This window comes from Ictidomys tridecemlineatus, chromosome 8 (assembly GCF_052094955.1).
Source record: "Ictidomys tridecemlineatus isolate mIctTri1 chromosome 8, mIctTri1.hap1, whole genome shotgun sequence".
In the NCBI taxonomy this organism is placed as follows: Eukaryota; Metazoa; Chordata; class Mammalia; order Rodentia; family Sciuridae; genus Ictidomys; species Ictidomys tridecemlineatus.
The window spans coordinates 24,378,565-24,397,965 of NC_135484.1; the positions used below are offsets into that span (position 1 = coordinate 24,378,565).

General features: G+C 33.8%; 1 protein-coding gene across 2 annotated transcripts in view; it reads right to left on the bottom strand.

Moving 5' to 3' along the window:
* Positions 1-1,692: 1,692 nt before the first annotated feature.
* Positions 1,693-19,401, bottom strand: part of LOC144366018 (uncharacterized) — a 248,072-nt gene continuing 230,363 nt past the window's right edge. Inside the window, exon 7 of one of the 2 annotated variants that reach the window (XM_078019032.1) lies at positions 1,693-2,889. The gene's annotated coding sequence lies outside the window, so the exon portion shown is untranslated. The remainder of the gene's footprint in view (positions 2,890-19,401) is intronic. The other variant, XR_013424811.1, reaches the window with a different exon arrangement.

Sequence of the window (19,401 nt, forward strand, 5' to 3'; positions counted from 1 at the left end):
ACTTCATAAGACACTACCACAACTTACCCAACATGAAATAAATAATATGAATAACCTTATTATAATTAAGTAATTTAAATCATAATTAAATACTCACCCCTCCAATAAATCTCCAGTTCCAGATGATTTAACTAGAGAATACTAAAATTTTTAAAAAGAATTAACACCAGCTGAATCAACTTTTCCAGACTCTTAAAGAGACATTTCTTGAAACATTTATAAAAACAATATTACCTTAATACAAACTAAGACCAAGGAAATTTAAAAAAATTACACATTAATATATTTTATAGAAATTGACCAAAATATTTAATAAAATATTATTTAGTAGAATTCAGCAATATATAAAAATATTATACCCAATAATTAAGTAGATTTTATTACAAAGATAGAAGTCTATCTTTGCTTAGAATTCTACTTTAAAAAAACTATGGAAGTCTGGCACAGCGGCTTACTCCTATAATCCCAGCAATTTTGGAGCCTAAAGGAGGAGGATGACAAGTTTGAGGCCAGCCTCAGCAACTTAGTAAGACCCTGCCTCAAAATACGAAATAAAAAGGGTTAGAGAAATAATTTAGTGGTAAAGTGCCCTGGAGTTCAACCCCTGGTACAAGAAACAAAAACAGAATGGGCATCTTGATTTAGGCAACAGAAATTTTATTTCTTAAAGATCTGCAGCCCAGGAAGTCTCAGATCAAGGCAGGTTTGGTGTCTGGCGAGAGTCTGTTTCATAATTTATCGATGGTACCTTCTCACTGTATGCTCACCTGAAGGAAAAGGCAAAGCAGTTCTCTGGGTTTCTTTTGCAAGGGCACTAAAACTGTTCAGGAGGGTGGATGTAATGACCTCAACAACAACAACAACAACAAACCCTCTTAAAACTGTTACCTTAGGATTTCAAATTTCAACATGTAAATTTAAAGGGCACACAAATATGCAGACCTTAGTTAAGTCTGGTTTGATACTTGAAAATCAATCAATACAATCTAGTATGTCAATAATCAAAAAAGAAAAATCATGTGATCATATTAATTGATACAAAAAAAATGATTTCAGAAAAATCCAGTAACTACTTCTGATTAAAGTTTTCATAGACAGATTGGGATAGAAGAGAATTACCTCAATTTTCTTAAGAGTATGAATAAAGAGACTGAATGCTTCCTTGAAAATTGGAAAAAGGCATGAATTTCTGGTCTCTTTACTTGTATTTTACATACTACTAGAAGTCGTAGTGACCCCGATAACACAAGAAAAAGGTCTACAGATAAAAAGTAAGAACTAGAACTCTTTCTATATTCAAATGACATGTAGTTCATATAGGAATAAAAGGAATTTACAAAAACAGAAATGTGAGTTCAATAAGGTAACATAATACAAGATAAAAATATGAAATCATTGAATTTCTATATACTAGCAATGAAAATACCACATGAAATTAAATGTATAAAACATTTAAAATTATACAAGAAAAACAAAACATTAACATAGGATTTATTTGCTGATAAATACAGAATATGATGAAAGAAATCAAAGAAAAACTTGAATAAGTGGAAGACTATATTTATAGGATGGAAGAATCAACATAATAAAGATATCAATATCCTTCAAATTGATATGTATATTTAATACAAACCTTATAGAATTAAAATTGTTTATAGATTTAGGCAACATTATTCTAAAATTTACATGGAAAACAAAGGAACTAGAAAAACAAAAACATTTTTGAAACATAAGAACAAAGACTCAGTTTTTGAATTTAAGACTTACAGCTATGGTCTACAAGTCTATATGGCATACAAATAAATGCAAAACTGGAATATCAATAAATATGAGAAGTAATTTACTGACAAAAATATGGCTTAATCTTTGCTACTTTTACCAAAATTAATTCTCACTGGATAACAGATTGATATGTAAATCTCAGATATACAGGCTACAGTTTGGATAGTGTCTCCCAAAGCCCATGGGTAAAAGGCTAGCTCCCCAGACTGACACACTGGGGAAACAGGAAAACCTTTAGGAGGCAGAGTCTGTTGGAAGTTCTTAGGGCCTTGTGGGACCCCCATGCTCCCCCTTTCTCTCTAGTCTTCCTGGCTTGTGAACTGAGCAGTTTTGTTCTGCCACATGTTCCTGCTATGATGTCTCAGAGTAACAGAGCTACTTGCTCATCAAGTGGAACCTCCAACACCATGAGCCAAAATATATGTTTCCCTTTATATTTTAATTACTTTGAATATTTCTTTATAATTTCAGAAATTAAAGTAAGATGGTACTAAATGTATATATAATATCGATTTTTCTATAAATGTATACCTATGATAAAGTTTAATCTATGAATTAGGCATAGTGTAAGATTAACAACAATTAAAATACTAAAGTAATTATAATGAAAAAAAATATTGTCTTTCTCCCTCTTTCAAAACAACTAATTATATTTTAGCAAATTCAGCAAATGACTTTTTTCTCTCTCCTTATGAAGCAGTTAACTTTCATTTTATTCACTTTAAAAAGCACTTTAAGTCTTCTCTTTGGCATGCAAGATTTATCCACATAACTACTATTTTGCTTTGGGGCCAGTGTTAAGTAAAACAAATGTTACCTGAACACCCGTACTGCCACAGTGCATTAGTGGATTTGATGACCAAGATACCTACTAGGTGACTAATGGGTGAATAAAATACCCAGCATGGATACACAGGACAAAGTGATGATTCACACCTCAGGCTTGATGGCACAGGGGCACAAAATTTCATCCTGCTACTTAGAACATAAGCAAATTTAAAGTTGTGGATTTTTCTTAAAGCTGGGCGCAATGGTACATGACTGTAATCCCAGAAGCTGAGGCAGGAGAATTGAAGGGTGAAGTCGGTACGGCATCTTAGCAGGACCCTGTCTCAAAATAAAAAATGAAAATGACTAGGGGTGTAGCTCAGTAGTAAAGCACTCTGAGTTTAATCTTCCATATCATAATTTTTTTAAATTATGGAATCTTTTATTGCCAGAATTTTTTATTAATATTTTGGACCAAGGTTGATCACGGGTAACTGAAACTAGCAAGTAAAAGCGGATTCAGGGTGATTACTATATAAACTTAAATACTTACAACTCAAGAATCAAAATTCAGATATCCTGCAGACTCTAGCTCACCAAAATAATAAACATCAGAAATTGAATTATAATTAGTTAAAACTAAAAAGGGAAGAGAAATTATACCTAGTCTTTTTAGCATTTCTTTTTTTTTCCTCTTTTTTTTTTTTTTTTTTGCTTGTTGGCTAATTTATTCAGTTATTGCACTATTCTTTTTCTGCTAAGTAATTAGCAGGTCACATTAAAAAAAAAAAAGACTGTTTAACAGAAATGCCTACTTCATTTTAATACCTTCAGGATCATTATCTTTGCTGTGACCTCAGTGTTTTTAAAACAATTTAGAGTCTTTATTTATTCTAAAACATATAAAAGATGTATGGTAATTTTAAAGCTTAGAAATAAAAGAGAAATTGAACATGTCTTTTTTAATAGCTGAAAGTGCATGAAATTAATTTGACTGATATAAATGTGTGCTAATAATACTTCTTCAATTTGTGTGACAAATGCCCCTAAATAATTTATACCAATAACTTTGTTCTCATCTACAAATAGCTAATCCTGCTTACCACATTTAAATCTTCATTACAAAAATATGCTGCTCATTATATGTAGATACGTATGCTGGATGATATGGACCAGTAAACATTTAAGAAAAATAGGAAACCTTCCAAGGTTTATGGTAATAAGTATGACATATGTTGTAAAGAAAAGAACTAGATGTTTGGGGACCTGTACATTAAAACACATTTAAAGAACTTTTTAAAATTTAAAATGAAAGGGAACAGCAAAACTATCCAATCTAGTGATACCTGTTTGTATAATAAATCTGTAAAGAAGTACATGCCAATGCTTCAAATATAGATTCTAAAGTTTTCTACACCGGACATTCAAAGGGACATTCTGAATGTGATCACCCCAACAAATGTTCTCAGTGACTTCCCTTCAAGTCCTATCCTGGAAATCTTCATCCCTGGCCAAGTGTAGGATTTATAACCTGTCAGCCCTCCCTTCTTTAACTTATCCCTGTCACTTTCCCTTCCCATGCTACACAAAACCTCTGCTAGTTCAAAAGTACCTATGAATTCAGTGTAGACACTGTCATAGGCCTTAGTTCCTATACCCACAAAGACACTGAGCACAAATGCTAGTCTGGCCACTTGGAAGTAACTCCACACCACACTTTGTCTGATTCTGGGGAGGAGTCTACTTTATCTCTTGTCCACAATGTAATGCTTTTATTTTTCCTAGTTGCACTCAAACACATGATTCTTTTTAGTGATTTAATTTAAAGATGTCAGAATTTTTAAAATTATACATATATTTTGCAAGTCTTTTTAAGCAGCTGACATTTGGGCCCCATTCTACCACCCCAGATTCCTATGTCATTCTCCTCTCATCCTGTAAAGTCTGAATACAAGGCTTTTCACTTGTCAACAGTTCCTAATTACCCCATCTATTTAATGCCTCTCTACCTTAAATTGCATATATCTCACTGTCTAAAATATGCTTTACTGCCCTCAGTTCTACACCAGGCCAATGTCTCATTAAACTAAGCCAACACATTATGTCTCCAATCTAAAGCAACCATCTATGATACATTTCCTTCCACCTACTCAGAAACTCTTATCTCATTTACATCTTCATCGGATGGCACTTTACATCCTCTTCTCTTTGTTTGAGGAGACACTATGACACACTGAGTAAGACCGCTGGCTATAGAATCAGGTGACTGGATGGTGATTCACAACCCTAACGCTGATGAGCTGTGCAACCTTGAGCCAGTCCCACAAACTCTCCATTTCTCAGTTTCCTCATCTTTAAAATGGGATAAAACAATGTATGGACCATTTTGAGCATTAGAAAATATACACAGAAAAAGTAGAATTGTCCTTAGCACAAACCCAATACTTTGCTTATTATTTTAGCTAGTTGTAAATATACTTACTTAATTTTTTTATAACTTCTAGGAATAAGGAGCGATTTTATTGTCTTTCTATCATCAATGGTTATTGCCTAAATACAGATTGAGTAGCCTTTATCAGAAATGTTGAGGGCCAACACACTTGGGCTTGGAGATTTTTTTTATTTGATATGTGTTCATAGGAGATATATAAATAAATATACACAGTAAGCTATCTTAGGTGTGAGATCCAAGTTTAGATGTGAAATCCATTTGTTTCCTATATACTTTAAGTACATTATCTGAATATCTTTTTTTTGCAATATTTTTAATGTCCCTGTGTTTCAACTGTGACCTATCATATGAGTTCAAGTGTAAATTTATCTATGTATGGCTTCATGTCAGCACCAAAAGGGTTTCAAATTTTGGAACATTTTAAACTTCGGAATTTTGTATTGGAATGCTCAAATTTTAGTGATAAATTCTCAGCAAAATTATAATGGTTTTTCACTGTGTTGTCAGTCTGTATTTTATCAGAAAAAAAAGGTATTACCCCAAATATATAAAACTCAGGTCAACTTAATATAGTGAATCAGATCTTTACAAATCCAATGGAAAGGCAGAAAAGCTGATGCTGGAGAGGTTTTTTTTATTTCTAAATATATAACTCTAGCTATGGCTCATATAGTCAGAAACTTGCTATTGCTGCCCAGAACCAACCTTTTAAGGAATTAGTCAGTAATTGTTACAGTTACTGTAGAGGGTCAACATGGAAGTCTCTCAGGGAAATTATTGGCCACAGAAACATGTCTATGTCTTGTCTCTGTTCCAAAACATATGTGAGTGCAGTTCAGGGATGGCCATAGAAGGTTTTGGTGAGTACTAATTACCTGCCAAGTTGATTCAGACTGCTATATCCAAAATACCATAGATTGGTGATTCAAATTACAACTACTCATATCTTACAGCTTTTTAGACTGAGGAGTTCAAGATTAAGACACAAGTAGACTCAGTATCTGAAAAGGAACGGATTCCTAGTTCACAGGCAATTCTGTTCATGCTATGAGCTAATGGAGCAAAAGGGATGGGGAATTCATTGGGGTTTATTTTATGAGGCCACCAATCCTATTCATGAAGATTTCACTCTGGGGCCTAATCACCTCCAAAAATTTCCAGGTCCTAATAGCATCTCTTTTGAATAGTATTTGAATATGCATTGGGAGGCATAAAGGTTCAGTTCATAAAATATGTGTATATGTGTATAATGTAAAATTTGTCTTTTGATTATCCCGGCAATGCTGAAATACCAAAAGATCTCAGATAGTTTGACACAATGAGTCGGCAGTTGAGTATCATTATTAATTATAATAATAACTGCTAGGCCTTTCCTCCTCCATTGCCACCAAAATAGTTACAATCACCCATCAACAGCATTCAAGCCCCAAGTCCACACAATACCATTTTTAAATTCTATGAGAACCCATCTTTCCTTGAAGTCAATGGCTAAGTGTTGAAAATAATCAGAGACGCAGGCATAGATGAGAATGCCCTGAGTCCACTTTGTTTTCAGATTTTCTTGTTGTGTTCTTAATTTTTTTTAGTGAAGTCTTCATCCTAGATTCTTTATACCAGAATTTTTTGTCTGCCCCTAACCTTTATTGCTTGTCCATCATAGGATCTCTGGAGTTAACACTCAGGAATCCTATCTTTAGACTATCTCCAGCTCTCTACTGGGCCTGAGTATAAAGTTCATGTCAGTTGACTCTGAATATTTGTTTTAGATCTCCTGGTCACAGCCAGTACTGCCTATGGTAACATCTGCAGTCAATCAGGATTCTTTCATTTGGAAGTTGAGTTTCCAAATTCCCTTCCCATTGAAACTCTAGGATATTGGCATCTGTTCACATTGAGTTTCTGAATTTTGTCTCACACTCTTGTACTTGCTAGTGTAATAAAGACAAAAAGTGTGTTTAGTGTGTGAGAATTTACATCCCACTTTGTAATAGTACTTTGAGTTATGAGTAAAGAGAAGAATTAGAAGCATATTAGAAAGTCTAGAACAATTTTCATCAAAGAGCAGAGGGAGAACTATAAAAATAAGTATAGAAAAAGCAATGAGACCCATGTGGGTAGAATAGTTTAAGCACAGAGAGAGAGAAAATAAAAAGACAGTCAAGGACACATGCCGTGTCGTCCTACTCGAGACTGAACATTAACAGGTCTACGGGAGTCTCCACTTAAATATCAGATGTATCATGACATGTAATATCATTTCATCCTTTCAGAAATTTGAAGAAATATTTTAATTGATATTCAACTTATTTCATGTCAGACTTCATTTGAATGGAAAGCACTGCTGATATGGTATAGAATGGATCTGCCTCACCATGTTTGCTGAGGCGTTAGGTGGACACACATTTCAGTATTACCGGAGCAGACCAATTTATCCGCCGCTTCTATTTTTTGTAGATCCTCATTATACTGGAGATGTTTTGTTTCAGTAATTTCCTTGCTGAAAATGGTCAGAGCTATGCCATTTCCTTTGGTGATGAACATTACTATTATTAAAGAGTGTTTTTTGTGGATGTATTATGTACTATGTTGATCAGTGTAGGCATTTTGAGCATTTTATAACCACAAGCCATGATTATTTTGTATAAGGCATTACATTATTCATGAAGAAACTTTCACTTGTCTAACAGCAAATCTGTATGTTTGTCTATTGAGAATTTGTCTAAGAGTGGAAGATATATGTAAGTCCATATGCAGTAATGAATTGTATTGGCCACTCCCACTAGAAGAGAACACATGTGGTTCAAAGGAAGTGAATGAATGCTTTCTGTAACCCTGATCTCCTTCACAAATAAGGGTAGAACTTTTCAAATTCTCTGAATCATTATCTGTAGTATAGCAAGTGAAACATAATCTTGAAGTCATTCTCAACAGGATACATATACTTCAGACACATCTACAAGATAAATAACTTTAGCTAAGCATATTTTATATAACCACTAAAGTTTGTTTCATGCCAACAAAGTCAAAAAATTCAATAGCTCTCCGGACAAAAATGCATTTATATTCATAGAGTTGAAAGGGATCAAAATAACCCTATTATTATAAATTTTGCACAATCTGAGACTAAGAGGATACAAGCCATCTTCTCAATGTCATGAAGTAGATTTTGGAGACAGAATTCAGGACTTGTGAACCTGAGTCAGTGACTTATTACACAATATTTTGTCTAAATTAGTAGGATTTGGAGAGTCAAAAATATTAAAATTTCAAACCTATTGGTATATTTTTCCTAAATTAAATGGTTTAATATCTAGAGTCTTTAATTTTCAACTGTAGGCATGTTTAATTTGAGACTTTGAAAAAGGGTTACTTACACAGCAATCAGAATGATTAATTTCATCAGTATTGTAAGAACATGTTCAATTTAAGTTAATTTACACATGACTTTGAATGCTTAATCTAAAAGAACCTTTAAAGGAAAACTGAAAGCATATTAATTATATCTTAAAATCAAATACTTACTTTGAAATTTTTAATTATTACTAATGCATTTAGGGTATTTTTTTCAAAAACTGTGAAGTTCTATTAAAAATGCAAGCAAACTCCTCTAACAGAAAATGCTTACATGATAGCTAATGCAACATTTTAGTCTCATAACAAACATCTATGTTACAAATAAAGAATTTTTATTTATTAGCCATTAATGTGCCTTAAAGAGAGTTTGGGGATTGGTAAGTATTATTAATTATTAATTATAATATATTAATTATCATAAATAAATAATATAGATTGCTAATTATGAGCGCTTTTTTAAAGATTTCTTTTGTAAAAGGTCCACATCAAAAGGTCTTAAGTAAAATAGTTCTATTTGATACTGATTTCTTTTAATACCATCATATGTTTCAGGGTGGAATGACAAATTTTTGAGGTTTCACAAAATTATTTTTACTTACAAATATTTACAGCATAAACTATACCAAAAATGAACTCAAAACTCAACCAAACTGTTTTATATCTCAATTCCATCAACTGAAAGTCATTAATATCTCTCTAGTCAAGGAGGAAGCCAGCTTCATTTCATGTACCTGTGCTCATGGCTTCTCTTCCCTTTTGTATCCCTTGCTGCCCTACCTAGATCACCGGAGCAGCTACACTGCCTCTTTTCCCTTTACTTTGTTCCTACTCAAAAAAAAAAAAAAAAATGGAGAACACTTCCTCCTCTGTGGCTTGCTGCTCTCTTTAGTTACAAAGGTGCTTGATTAATATTTGTTGAGTATAAAAAGAACAAGGGAACAATTATATCTAATTCCCAACATTCCCCTCATGCCTGACCTATATCATATCACACTTTTAGCAGTAACTATTCTTAAAAGAAAATGTTATGGGAAAACACAAAATAGAAAAATAAATGCAACAAGTGCTAATGAAATAGATAAGATGTCCAAGACCAAAAACTGGTTTCTCTCTTTCCCACAATGGTTGTCCCAGTGCTCCCTCTGGAATTCTGTGGAACTGGTGTGAAATCATTCAGTTCAGATAATGAAAACACAAACCAGAGCCTGGGAGATATGTATTCACAAAAACATATATCTGATAGAAGAATGTTATTCAAAATATACAAAGAATGCTTAGATCATGATAATAATAATAAGAAAAACAGGTTAAAAATTGGGCTAAAGACTCCAGATACCTTGCTAAAGAAGGTATACAGAGATCAAAAAGCACAAGGAAAGATGTTCCATATCACAAATATCTGAGAAATATGAATTAAAACAAAAGGGAAATACCACAATAAACTTATTAGAAATGGCAAAATCCAGAAGACAGACAATATCAAACGCTGGCAAGGATGCATAGAAATAGGAATGCTCACTCCTAGCTGGTAGAATTGCAAAATGGCACAGCCTCTTTGGAAGACAGTTTGTCAGGTTCTTAAAAGTCTGAACATGCACAACCATACTTGACACAGCAATCATGCTCCATGGTATTTATCCAGTGAAGCTGAAAACACATCCACATAAATTCTGCACACAGATATTTTTATCAGCTTTATTCATAATTGTCAAAACTCAGAAGCAACCAAGATGTTCTTCACTAGGTGAATGGATGAAGTGTGGTACATTTAAATGATGGAATATTATTCAGTGCTAAAAGGAAATGAATTGGGAAGCCATGAAAAGAAACAGAGAAAACTTAAATTCATATTTCTAAATAAAAGAGACCAGTCTGAAAAGGCTGCATTTTGTATTATTCTGACTATATGACATTCTGGAAAAATCAAAAGTATGCAAATAGTAAAGAAATCAGTGGTTGCCAGAGATTAAGTGATAAGGGCAAATTCGGCGGCATAAAGGATTTTTAGGTAACGATCTACTTTGTATAATACAATAATGATGTCACTATATGATTATCCAAACCCATAAAATATAAAACATCAAGACTGAAATTTAATATAAACTATGAACTTTGGATGAAGTTGATATAGGTTCATCACTTGTAACAAATGCACCACTTTGGTGGAGAAGGTTGATCACGGAGAAGGCTATGCTTACATAGGAGCAGTGTTTATGAACTATTTCGGTACCTTCCTTTCAACTTTGCTGTGAACCTAAAACTGTTCTAAAAATTACTCAGCTATAAAATCTCAAAATGAATATGCAACTAATAGGAAATTTTAAGTGCCCTGCTCTCAGTCACAAAAGGGTAATTAACAGTGCCCCTCTAGATAAATCAGCCTCATGCTTATTGACACTTATATAATGAAAGCTGGAAAAGGTAGAATAATAGGAGAGATTTTGAGGACAGCCTCATAAACAAGTTCTGGGAAGCGCCTGTTCAACATCCTTTCATTTATGGCTGTTCTTTTGCTGAATGGAACAGGGTGAGAGGCAGGCTTCAGAATGCATTTCTGATTCTCCTAACTTGATGATTCCTTGACTGTGAAGATCCATGTTCTACAGTATCAAAAGACAGCACAGGTTTTTATCTTGCCAATGTCACTGAGATAGCACCTGTGACTTTCTCTCCCCCTTTCAACCTCAAGAAGGACAGTTTTTCTCAGGTCAAATACATTGAGCACGAACTTTTAAATGCTAGCACATTGTTACTTTTGCCCCTATCAGACATACTTCAGAATAATATAAGAATAACTTTTCTCTTAAGGGAGCAGGGTTTGATATTGTCTAGATAGATGAGTGCATTAGGTTAGTAGTTTACTTTTGTGCATTGATTAGTATTCTTCTTGAGAAAACAACCTTGACTCTTACTCTCTGACCTAACCAGATCCTCTCAATTCAACAGGAGTATTCATCAATTACCCTTTACAACAGGAGTCAGATTCCCAAACCAGTGTGTAGTGTGGTCTGACAAGAAAAAAAAAATAATAACAATAACTCAGTGTAGTTATAGCTTGAGTTGTTCCTGCACATTCCCACTTATCCTGAGAGCAATACCTTGGACTTTTTTCATCCCTATACAAACATCAAACATGTAATCAACTCAATACTGAGATATTGATTCAGGGGCAGAGGAACTTCATTTCAGGTGAAATCAAAAGATTGAGTACACAGATGCACTTTTGTGTCTTATGAGGTATTGTTACAATGAGGAAAGATGCAAAATAAAGCTATTACAAAGAAAGCTAGCTAAAACAATACTATGCCATTTGTTTGTATGAGTAAAATTCATTCACTATCAACAAATATTTTCTAGTCCAGAAAATTGTGAAGATTCTCTTTAGAATTTAGACAATTTGTCAGTGTTTTGTTTTAAAGTCATATTTGCTGTTCAGAGAGATGGGCATCATTTTTTTCCGCATGAATAATTACATGTCTGATACAATAAATCAACCTTCCTATTTCTGCTTTTCCTAAAACTTGTATAGTGTATTGACAGAGAGAATGGAATTTACTGACTTTATGTATTCTTCTAGGACAGGAAGACAATATCAAAAGATCACAGTCAATATCAAATTGAGAACTGAATAGGCTGACAATGTAAGCAGGCCACAAACATTAACACTAAGAGTGTGGCAATCAGATACTACAAAATGAGACTCTCTTATTCTGTTCTAGTTAAATAACAAAATATAAAATTCTAAGCTTCCCAATTTATGTAAATATATTTCAGTGCATTTCGTATATTATGTCTTTTAGGCTTTCTTATAATGTAAAAATATTGCTAATAAAGCTTAAATGTACAAGTATTCTAGTATGCAGATTTCTAAACCTACGACATTCTGATTTGTGTAATAATAAATATGTTTCTCCACAGGCTTTGGCATATTCATGAATGTGAAGAGTAGACTGATATATTTTTAGAATAAAAGCAACCTGAGATTAGAAAACAAAATGATTTGAAGCCCCAGTCGCTCACCCACACAGGACCACTGGCCACTGCTCCCACACAGGACCTGTGGCAGCCACTCTTGTATGCACCTCCATCCACCTACATGGGGCTCCCCAGGTCACTTCCATCTTGGGACACTTCAACCACTGCCATAGTCCCCTACACCTAGAAGCCTGCACCTGGCAACATAAGACAGGGTCTGGAGACAGCTGCCAGCCACAACACTGCACACCAAGAGCTGCATCTCTGAACATGCTGCCCAACGCCACCATCTTGTAGAACCTGACCTGATACCCCATCTCTGAAAACAACCGCCTTGATCTTGGGACACCTTTGCCGCCATCTTTATTTGGGATACTGGCTGGGCCACAGAAAGCAATATTAAAATACCTATAGTCCCTAACTCTCCCCTCTCCCCCACAGCCACTAACCTGGATCAGTTAGTCCATAGTTGCAAAGCCTGGTCCTGATCCCATACAAAACAGCTCTATGAAACAGGACAAAACAGCTCTCTGCAACAGGGGTGCATCCCCTTGAGTGTAGCCCACAAGACCTCCAGGGAGAGAGGTTTCTGATTGGGAAATAGAAATGGAGGGAGTGAGTGAAATACAGTTTAGAGACTAAATTAGAGACCAGGAATTGTGAGGTCTACAGCAATATAAGGAGATAAGATCAGGTGCACACATCACATGAGCAAGTCCCAAAGGATATCCTTGGGGTGCAGTGCCCCATCGGGAACCAGCACAGACCAAATTGATACACAGTTGAGTTCTACAAGATTTTCAAAGAATAACTAATAACAATATCTTTCCATGAGGCCAATATCAGCCTGATTCCAAAACCAGACAGACACATCAAAGAAAGAAAACTTTAGACCAATATTTCTAATGAACATAAATGCAAAAATTCTCAATAAAATTCTGGCAAATTAAACACAAAAACATATCAAAAAGATAGTGCATTGTCAAGTGAGCTCATCCCAGGGATGCAACATATGGAAATCAATAAGTGCAAATCATCACATCAAAGACTTCTACTATGAAAACTACAGAACACTAAAGAAAGACATTAAAGAAGACCTTAGAAGATGGAAAGATTTCCCTTTTTCTTGGATAGGCAGAATTAATATTGTCAAAATGACCATGCTTCCAAAAGCACTATACAGATTAAATGCAATTCCAATCAAAATCCCAATGGCATTCTTCATAGGAAAAAAAAAAGTCATGAAATTCATCTGGAAAAATAAGAGACCCAGAATAGCAAAAGCAATCCTTAGCAAGCAGAGTGTGAAACAAAGTGGCATCACTATAACAGACCTTAAACTATACTACAGAGTAATATAACAAAAACCAGCATGGTATTGGCAACAAAATAGACTTCTGATTTGTGTAATAATAAATATGTTTCAATGGTACAGAAGAGAGAACAGAGACAAACCCACAGAAATACCAGACAAAGGTGCCAAAAACATATAGTGGAGAAAATATAGCCTCTTCAACAACAAATGGTGCTGGGAAAACTGGAAATCCATATGCAGCAAAATGAAATTAAGCCCCTATCTCTCACAATGAACAACTCAAATTGGATCAAAGACCTAGGAATTAGACCAGAGACTCTGAACCTAATAGAGAAAAAAGTAGGCCCAGATATTCATCATGTCAGATTAGGCACCAAATTCCTTAACAAGACTACTATAACTCAAGATATAAAATCAAGAATCAATAAACTGGATGGATTCAAACTCTAAAGCTTCTTCTCAGCAAAAGAAACAATCAGTGAGGCAAAGAGAGAGCCTACAGAATGGGAGCAATTTTTTACCACACATACATCAGATAGAGCACTAATCTCTAGGATATATAAAGAATTAAAAAATATTAACACACACACACACACACACACACACACATACACAAAATGAAATAACCCAATCAATAAATAGGCCAAGGAATTGAAGCGACACTTCTCAGAAGATGATATACAATTAATAAATATATGAAAAATGTCCAATATCTCTAGCAATTAGAGAAATACAAATCAAAACTATGCTAAGATTTCATCTTGCTACAGTCAGAGCGGCAGCTATTAAAAATATAAACAATAAGTGTTGGTGAGGATGTAAGGAAAAATGCACATTCATACATTGCTGGTGGGACTGCAAATTAAGACATTCAATCTGGAAAGCAATATGGAGATTCCTTGGAAAACTTGGAATGGAACCACGATTTGACCCAGCTATCCCACTCCTCAGATTACATCCTAAGGACTTAAAAACAGCATACTCCAATGATGCAGCCACATCAATGTTTAAAGCAGCACAGTTCACAACAGCCAAATTGTGGAACCAACCTAGATGCCCTGAAATAGATGAATGGATAATGAAACTGTGGTATATATACACAATGAAATATTACTCAGCATTAAACAAGAATAAGATCATGGCATTTGCAGTTAAATGGATGGAGTAGGAGAATATCATGCTAAGTGAAGTAAGCCAAACCCCCAAACCAAAGGTCAAATGTTTTCTCTGATATGTGGATGCTGATCTATAATGGGGGCTGGGGAGGGGGAGCATGGGAGGTATAGAGGAAATTCAGATAGGTCAAAGAGGAGGAAGAGGAAGGAAGGGAACATAGGAGTAGGAAAAATGGTGGAATGAGATGGACATCATTACCCTAAGTACATGTATGAATATCGTTACCCTAAGAACATGTATGACGACACAAATGGTGTGAAAATACTTTGTGTGCAACCAGAGACATGAAAAATCATGCTCTATATGTATAGTATGAGTTGAAATGCATTCTGTTCTCATGTATACCAAATTAAAATAAATAAATAAATTTATAAAATAAAGAAAAAAGATATGAGTCTTATGATATTCAATGGTTTGCATTAAATGTAAGACATAAGTTACCATATAATATATTCACAATAATGAATACTAAGTTTAATAATATGAAAAGAAAATACCTAAATGAAATAAACAGTGAAGTTTAACCTGAAGTCAGGTGAATCAATGCCTTGAAGATAAAACCAATATAGATTTTCTAGGCATATATACATGTACAAAATAGGCAGTCACTTGGTATCCATTTGCTTAATTCTTTCATGTGCCTAACACATTTGTTGGTGTGATGAGGCACAAAAGATTTTAGTAATGGTCATTTACCAGATGGATTTGTGAGTAAAAAGTAAACACGTCATGAAATAGTTATTAAACGACAATATTTGTTTTCACACCCACAACACAAACAGTTTTTATTTATATTCAGTATTTATTATGAAAATTATATCCTGTGTACAAATAAAAATGTTAGGAATTAGGACTGCTTACTATAAAAAAAGATTCAATAAGTTGATAATTTTATTTCTATTCTATAGTATAGGGTATTGACTTTTTAAAAAGTCAGAAAATAGTTTACATATTTTTAATCAACAAGTTTTGTATAATCTCCTTATCTCTTCCTGTGGCAAACTTATCAAGATGGAAAAATGCTATACACCAGTACTTGAACATACTGTAGGAGCAAACAGAAGAAAATATGAAAGAAACAAACAAACAAAAAATTGGCAATTTCACCTCCATGAAATTTCTAGAAGTCAAGTGGTGGGGAGGTTGTCAAAATATCCCTTCCAAAATGTATGATAAGTTGTTGCATCTGGTCCCTCCTATTTCCAAAATAGAACAATACATAATGGGCTTCTGTGGATTTGGGAGCAGTGTTCTATTCATCTAAGTACGTTGCTCCACTATCCACCAAGCATCCTGAAAAGCTGCTAGATTAGAACAAGGCCTAGAACAACAGGAAGGTCCACAGCAGGTCCAAACTGCAGTGTAAGCTTTTCTGCCACTTGGCCCATATGACCTAGCAGATCCAATGATGCTTGGAGTGTTAGTGATAGACAGGATTGTTGTCTGGAGCCTCTGGAAAGCCCACACAGGAGTCTCAATCCCTTAGGTTGAAGAGTAAAGGCCTGCAGATAAACATTCTTTTGAGAAAACAGCTCGTGGCTTGCTACTCAGCATTAATGGAGACTGAACTTCTAACCATTAGCCACCAATTTACCATACAACTGAGTTGCCTATCATGAGCCACAAAGTTTCATCATCAAATGTAAATAATACTTTTCCGTGAAGGTTCCAACAGGCCATGAAGATGAAAATAAGTTGCAAGGAGTGGTCAAATTGGCTGTGATCCCTATTTCTGCTGCATTACCTTCCTCCTCTAGCCTGCAGCTACAACCTCATGGGGATTTCCACTGATCAGTGGGCAGATAAAGAGAAGAATCTGGCATCATTTATAGATGGTTCTGCATGATATGTGTGCATCACCCATAAGCAGACAAAGGCAGCATTGCATCCCCTTTCTGGAACATTTCTGAAGAGCAGTAGTGAAGGAAGTATTGACAGCAAGCAAAACTCTGAGAAACACATCTGGTTGTTTACTTATGCTATTTGATTTTATGTATCAAATTGAAGTGGTCATAGGGTGACTGGGTACTTAGCTAAAAATCTGGCTGTCTGAGAAGGTGTTTCTGAGTAAAATTAACAATTCACTTGACAGATTGGTTAAAGCAGATTGCCCTTTTCTATGCAAATGTACCACATCCAATTCAATAAAGACCCTAATTGAGGAAAAATGGCTCAGTTAGGGAAAATTCACTCTCTTTACCTGATTCCTCAGGTTGGAATATTTATCTTTACCTGCCATTGGACTCAGAGTAGAACTATGTCATCAGCTGTCCAAGTTTCTAGCTGGCTGACGGCAGATTCTGGGACTTTTCAAAAGCCAATTCCTTTAAATAGTAGGTACATATAGAGCAACACACACACACACACACACACACACACACACACACACATACATCTATATATCCCCTATTGATTCAGTTTCTCTAGAGAACTCTAATGCAATATGCTTCTGTGTAAACAAAGCTAAGGTTAATACTTAGAAAATTGAATTGGAAATATATACTTCCTTTCTTTGATTTTTTAAATCAATTTTTAATTTAAGAAAATCACAGATGTAGAAGCATTCATAAGTTCTCAAGTCCTGAGCAAAGGTTGTTCTATTTGCCTGCATTATACACCATCATAAGTTTCTTTTATCAATCTAGTGCCCTTCCTGTAAAGGTTCAAAGACTGATAAGTGCACTGAATGCTTTTTAAAGTGACTTTTTTTCTAAAGTGTTTTGGCCAAAATGTTCTTCATTGATAAAGATACTTAGTTTTAAGTGCTTTTATTTGGAGCATGAAACTACCATCCAATATATTTCAAAACATACACAACTCTTCAAACATACCTAAAACACGATTATTGTCATAACATGTCATAATGTCAATGGTGCCATTCTTTTATTTGCATCAATTTTGTTTTATTTATATCCAAGTACAATTTATATGGTATGAAATGCACAATTTTTAGTGTATTCTTGAATGGATTTTAGTAAATATGCAATCTATGCAACTACCATATAAATCAGGACATAGAACAATTTCTTCACAACAGAAAATTAACTCAGGTCTCTTTCTAGTGACTGCCATCTAAAAATCTTTTATTTCCATCAGTAAGGATTGGTTTTACTATTTTAAAAATATTACTAATTAAATTACTCATTTTCTATAATTTTGTATCTCACTTCTACTCAACGTGTTTATATTGTTCTTAAGATCTATAATTTATTTTCTTTTTATTGGCAAGTATTAGTCTATGATAAGAAAACATATATATTTATTCTTCTACTGATGAAGGGTTGCTTTGCTATACCAGCACCACATGTGGAAAAGAATATCAACTATTGAATTCTTTTGATGTTTATATCAAGAATTAGTACACTACAATTTCACTTATATCCAAAATTGAGCACAAGGGACTATATGAACCCCCATTCCTAAAATAATTCAAATTTTTAAAAATCCATGAAAAATGGCTTACTAACAGTTGGCAGAAGGTAACACAGTTATCTCCAAGAAGAGATAAATAAACAAGCCCTGGAACTCCTGGGTTTTGTAATCTATAAGTTAGAAGAAAAATTGGGGCATTTAAAATAGATACCTGGAACATCTAGATAAGGTTCACATAGAATTGTTAAAAAGTACAACTTTTGGAAAAACAAAACAAAACAAAAAAACTGTGAGAGAAACATCAGTTTAGAAACTGAAACAGAAAACATTAGTAAACTATAAAATGTAGAAATAGAAACTATGCAAAATGAAATAAAAAGACCAAAAAGAAATTTTAAAAAATGAAGAGTCTACTATGAGCAGTAAACTAATTATTGAAGTCTTTGAGATACAAAAAAATTTATAAAATATTTTTCAGTCTATTGGCTAGAATTCCCAAATTTGATAAAACTAAAAATCCACTTATTCAAAATGGTTACAATAAGCCCCAAGTACAAAAAGCACAAATAATTATATTTAAAACCAGATATAAAAACCTATATATACAAATTAAAATATATAATACAAATTAAAAGACAGAAAACAGTATATTTGAGGTTTAAAGAAAATTCTAGAAAAACACATTTCTATACCCAGTTTTTTTTAAAGAAATACAGGCAATGTAAACATTTTCAGTTACAAAAAAATGAAAGAATTCATTACTAGCATATTTTTTAACAATTAATATTAAAGAAAGATTATTCAAACAGGAGAGGAATTATTTCCAAAGGAAGGGTATATCATCACCAAAGAAAAGTCATTAAAATGTAAATGTATCAGTAAATGCAAAATTTCTTCTTATGTTTCTTTTTATTACATGGGAAATTTTAAAATATAAGTGGGATGATAATAAGTGAAATAATCTATGTAGCCACTAAAATAACTAAACAAAGAGTTATAGATAATAAGGTAATAAACCAGAAAATTGTTTTTTAAATACCATTTAATCTAAAATAGAGCAGAAAAAAAGAAAAAGTAGAACAATGATGAAATGAAATAGCAAAATGGTTACTAGAATATAACCTTACCAATAATACATCAAATATAATTTAAAGTACCCAAAATAAGTGACTGTCAGATTGAATAAAAACAAACATACAAAACCAAG